General features: G+C 34.9%; 1 long non-coding RNA gene across 1 annotated transcript; it reads right to left on the bottom strand.

Annotated features, from left to right (window-relative positions):
- Positions 1 to 4,300: 4,300 nt before the first annotated feature.
- On the bottom strand, positions 4,301 to 5,177 carry LOC121993666. The gene is made up of 3 exons (XR_006115354.1): positions 5,045 to 5,177; positions 4,700 to 4,813; positions 4,301 to 4,359 (listed from the first exon to the last, which is right to left on the bottom strand). It is a non-coding gene; the product is annotated as an uncharacterized LOC121993666 (long non-coding RNA).
- Positions 5,178 to 5,592: the final 415 nt, after the last annotated feature.

Here is a 5,592-nt window from a genome sequence, read left to right as displayed (position 1 = left end):
ACTGGTGTAGAGATGAGTTGATATGATGATCAACTCTCTCCTCTTATTTAAGGGAAGCTTTGGGGCTTGAAGGAGGTTACCCATGCTTATTGAATAACTCTTTGTCATTGCCCAAAGCTTCCAAGCCTACTCTCTTCCTCCTAAACCTAAGTTCATCATTGTAAAGAGGAAGAGATCCTTTGTGAGAGGTTTGCTCCACCGAGAAGGAGAAAACTCTAGCCGGAGATTGCCGGGGATTGATCCACCGAAGGATCAAGGGCTCGTCCACCTCAAGGACACGCCGTGGAGTAAGAGCAAGCAATCTCCGAACCACGTTACATCGAGCTTGTTAGCGATTTGGTATTCTTTCTTTATTGTTTTCATTAGTTAGTTGTATTTCAGCGTGTGCACTAATCTTTTGTAGAGAAGAAAAGAAGTTGGGGGTGACCTATCTATCCAACCCCCCTTCTAGCCGGCCACCGATCTCTAACAAGTGGTATCAGAGTGAGGTTAGCATCGGAAGAACTAACCGTCGACCGAAGCATCAAGATGACACTTCAAGAGGGGTATAACACCGCTCGACCACCTTTCTTTGACGGCAACGACTTCGCATATTAGAAAGGTAGGATGGAATATTACTTAATGAATGATATTGAAAATTGGTTTAGTATTGTAGATGGATTTGAGAAACCAAAAGATGGGTCGGGAGCGCCTCTTCCAACCAAGGATTGGACAAAAGAGATGGCAAGGAAGGCTCAAGCAAATGCAAAAGCCACAACAACTCTACAATGTGGACTCTCCAAGGAGAAATTAAGCAAAGTAGGACCATTCAACTCCACTAAAGAGCTTTGGGAAAAACTCATTGAATTAAATGAGGGATCAAGTGAATCTAGGAGGGCCAAGAGAGATCTTTTGGTGGGGCAACTTCAAACCTTTGTTGTGAAGACCAATGAGACCGTGAGTCAAATGCACGGTAGATTTAAGAAGATAGTAAATGAACTTCATGTAATAGGTGAGAAGATTGACAATCGAGACCTAGTAAGATATGTGCTCCAATCTTTTCCTAGAACTACCTTATGGGCATCGATGGTTGATGCGTATAAGGTATCTAGGGACACTACAACAAAAACTGCAAATGACAACGGATATTATCCGTTGTCGTAGGGTGAAAAAACCGTTATAACTGAGGGTGTTGTAGAATGTATGGCCCTACGACAACAGTTTTGAATCCGTTGTCTTTGTAGACATTTGACAACGGTTTTTATCCGTTGTTGTATATATGCTCAAATTTGGCTACGAAGGATACGACAACGTTTTAAAACTGTTGTAGTAGATAATTTCAACAACAGAAATAAATCGTTGTGGTAGACTTTTTTTACAACAGATATAAACTGTTATGGTAGATAATATTTACTCGTTTTACTTTTTTTTACAACAGTTTTAATATATTTTACAACGGATAAAACCGTTGTCTTTTATCACTTTTTTCAAAAAAAAATCGTTGTGGTTTACATAGTCTTTACAACATTTTTAACTGTTGTCTTTAATGTTCATTAATACCAAACAACCAATCTTATTTTACTATAAGCAAACCACCAATACAAAATTAAATATTTACTACATTAAATCCAAAATAAACATCCATATATACAAAATGAGTTGTTACTCATCAAAATACACATGTTTTCCATTACTGTTCTCCATATACATTAAATCACATGTTTTCCATTTGTTGTTCTCCATATGGCGCGCTTTTAATTTACAAATTAGCAAGGCAAGCTACATCCTAACAAAGCTCACTTCTTGCATCAAAAAAACTCAAGCCTCACGAATTTCCCCACCTGCAAAAGAAAAATTCAACAAAACTTATAAAATTCCATAATTCCAGATTATAGTCTACATGACAACATGAATTCTTGGAAAATAAGCAATACAAGGAAACATGCCATTTTATACTCGAAGTTGCATGTTTGAGGTGGTTATAGTTAAAATTACTATAAATATGATTACCAAAGAGTAAGAGCAACTAAAAAACTACTTTTATCCAGTTAGGGAAAAAAATAGACAATTGCAAATTTTCCTCCTTCTCTTACGTTTTCAACTAATGACTGGTTTAAAGAGGATTTTTTGCAACTTCATCAAGTTTTACGTTGACTCAAACTTATGACTACCCTTGAACATAATCTTTGAGTATCTATTTGTACATGTTGCAGAACTGTTAGCCACTGCTAGAAGAAATGGAGAAACTCTTCCAACTAATGTACTCCATGTGACTAAGGAGCCTTATCAAAATATGGTTCTAATAATGATAATAATAAATCCTCTCTCAATCAGCTGCATTCATGAGTAACCCATTGGAAGAGGAATATCAAGGCTGTGTCTGAAAGGAAAAGAACTCTGGTATTCACAAAATATAATTTAACCGTCAGTCCTTACATAATGCAGAAACAACTAAATAAGCGTCATGTAACATCAAATGTTAGAATGAGGTATTGGGCAAAGGTATGTGTATAATTTATTTCATGGAACATCAAATGTAGAAACAGAGTTTTTTTTTCCTTCAACCAAACATTTAAAAAAAATGAAAATTTCCAAAGCATGACATAACTGCCCAAATCTACGTTGGATATAGATACTTGGATAATGACACTCAAACAGTGACACTAAGAGTGAACAATCACTAATCCTATTGAACACATGTACAATTTGTAAAAATAGTCATGTCAGAGATTGCGATCATACTCATGTTGAACTATATCAAGTCCAAGTAACATAGACATGGAACAGTTGTAGCACTGACACCATATTCAACCACACAAGCATTATCATACTAGAGATTTGAATGAACATTAGTTATCAAATTTCGTAAACAGAAAGCAGTAGAGTACTAGCCTTGTATGTTAAACTTGTTGAATGTACAATATCTCATAAGAAAGTTTACCTTTAATGTTATCACAATAATCACATCCAGAGAGAATACACAAATCAATGAACTGATCCATAGTGAGTCTTAGTTCTTTAAGAACCTGAAAAATAAGGATGAGAATAAATACAATAATTCAATTAGCAATAAGCAGAATAAATATACCTTTGAAACGTCAAATTCCATCACAGAGATTTTTTTGGAACTAGGATCCATTAAATGATGGAGAAACCTTGGTACCCTAAAAGTTAAAGTATCCATGTTTTCTGAGGCAACCGCAAACACCTAGAGATTGATAACAAACAAATACGTTTAGGATATTAAAGTTAAAAAAATAAAATAGAATGTGTTACATTGCATCATTTTACCTTGTCACTTTTGCAAAGAGCTGCGCATTGAGCTTCTGCTTCACAGGGTGCCTTTAGATCAGAAAGATGAGTTTAGCTTCTAAAACTAGAGATACAATACTTGTATATTAAGCAATTGCATGCAGCTTTAGGAAATGTTTGCAAGAGAAAGTAAAATTGTGTCATTGTTAGTTCAAATTCTTGTAGCAAGGATAAAGAATTCAATAAGTGAAAGTGGACTAGTTTACCTCAATAGTAGGCACACCCATTAGTCTTAAGACACGTTTACAATCTTCATTATGTTGCTTGGTTACCTGTGAAAAAACTCTACAGTTATCTACTGGAATCAAATTCTTCAAGAAAGTAATTTGAAAGTTCAAAATATATTTAAAGAAACTCTATGTTACATATGAAGAAAACAGATAATCAGCATGCTAATTTTATGTTGATTGCATCATAATCAATAAGATCCTCATGGTAATTTCCAATAAAATAGCAATATCAAAGATTACCTTGACAGTCCTTTTGCTGTACTTTTCAATTCCCTCCAAATCACCAGTCTGCAAACAACAAATGTAACCAAGACAGCAAAAGAAATTCTAGCACACTAAGGAGTCCCAATAAAGGTACTTGTTATGCACAAGCAATGACCTCAATTGTTGTATTCAGATCGTTAGTTGCATCTTTCCTCTTTAAATATCTAAAGAATAAAATAAGCTTAAAGATTATCATTATCTTGCAACAAAAAAAAAAGGAGGGGGACAATGACAAACCTGTAAAGACTAGCCTTTTGGCAAGTTCTTGTTTCTTCAACTCTGGAGGTTGACCGTCAAATACATATCTGGCATAAAAAAGATGATAATAAAATATGGTGGCTGAATGATAAACAAAATTATATTTAGACATGCAAATGGACTTACACTGGCTCGATACCTACTTCTAATAATCTGATAGTTCGATTGAACATCCCTTGCAAATGACTTATCGACCATACAAAATGTCAAGAGTTAGAAGAAGAAATTAAAAAGTCCAACTCATGCATAGATTTTTCAATGAACTCTGCAAATTCTTTCCTAATTCCAGGAAGTCCTCGAGAATCACTATATGCACCTGATTGCTCGAAAGAAAGTTGAGATTCTTATCAGAATGACTAAAACAATATTTACTCATCAACATGAAAAAAATAACAAGGCCTGCAGATGATGTTTTGGGTTTGTTACATATAAAGATACAACTAAAAACTGGAATATGACACAAATGTTATGAAAATGCCAACATAAAAATTGCTTGGGTTACAAATGCACAAACAAGTACAGAATACATTCTTTTCCAGATCACCGTTAACAAGAGGAAACAAGTTGCAAAGCAGTTTAGCTTGAGAAACAGATTGCATCAAAAAGGAAACGTTTAAGCAGACTGTGAGTTGAAAATTGTAGGAATATGTGAATACCTAAACCACCCAAAGTCAATGAAAGATAATGTTTAGCTCTTGCAATGACATCTGCTGGGAATAAAAGCCCGACATTAGGGTCATCCAATAGGGAGCTTGGCACAATGCTACCACCTGGAGAATAATATAGGTAAAAAATTACACCATTAAAAAGAGAAATCTAATGGAAAATGTCTCTTTATCTCAGGGAGCACAGAGAAGGAGAAATTGCTCCATGTACAAGGAATTTTTTACTTGTGAAGATGATTTTTTTCTCACTGAGTTCTTCAAGTCAAGCAATAGAGAAGAATGATCAACACTTTGATACAAGTAGTTTTAAAGAAAGAATAAAGAGAAAATTGAAACCTGATGGGGAAATGTTAGTGGCTTCTATCCGAGAGCATGAGGGTTCTCGACATTTGTGAAAATAATCTGCAAACAAAAAAAAAACCAATCTCATGGAAAGTAAGTCCAACTTGTATCTTGTTTCTTAAGAATAAATTACAAGGGGAGTGCATTATTATAACCTCAAATTTTAATCTCACAAGTGGCATCCCAACAAGCTAACAATAAAAAGAATCAAAGGCATATGTGCACTTCATATCTTGATACAAGCAATAAAGCAAACATATACAGTGCTAAATAACCCAGGAAGATATCTTCAACCAGATAACAAGAATGGAAAAAAAACAATCAAAGTCAGATCTTTCAGGAATCGAAATAAGAGTCTCTTTCAATAAAATTTATTCTATTTAACTCAAATCATGTTGTGGCACAATCAACGAAAATTGTGTATGAGAAAGCATCATAACCTTCTTCCCCTCCTTCTGCAACTCCGAAGCCCGCAGGTAAAGCTCCCCTTTGACAGCATATGCAACTTTCTTCACATTCTCATTCAGCAACTCGTAGTCCAG

The sequence above is a fragment of the Zingiber officinale genome, chromosome 6A, assembly GCF_018446385.1.
Source record: "Zingiber officinale cultivar Zhangliang chromosome 6A, Zo_v1.1, whole genome shotgun sequence".
Classification (NCBI taxonomy): domain Eukaryota; kingdom Viridiplantae; phylum Streptophyta; class Magnoliopsida; order Zingiberales; family Zingiberaceae; genus Zingiber; species Zingiber officinale.
The sequence above is the reverse complement of the archived record's forward strand: the minus strand, read 5'-3'. Positions and strand labels throughout refer to the sequence as shown.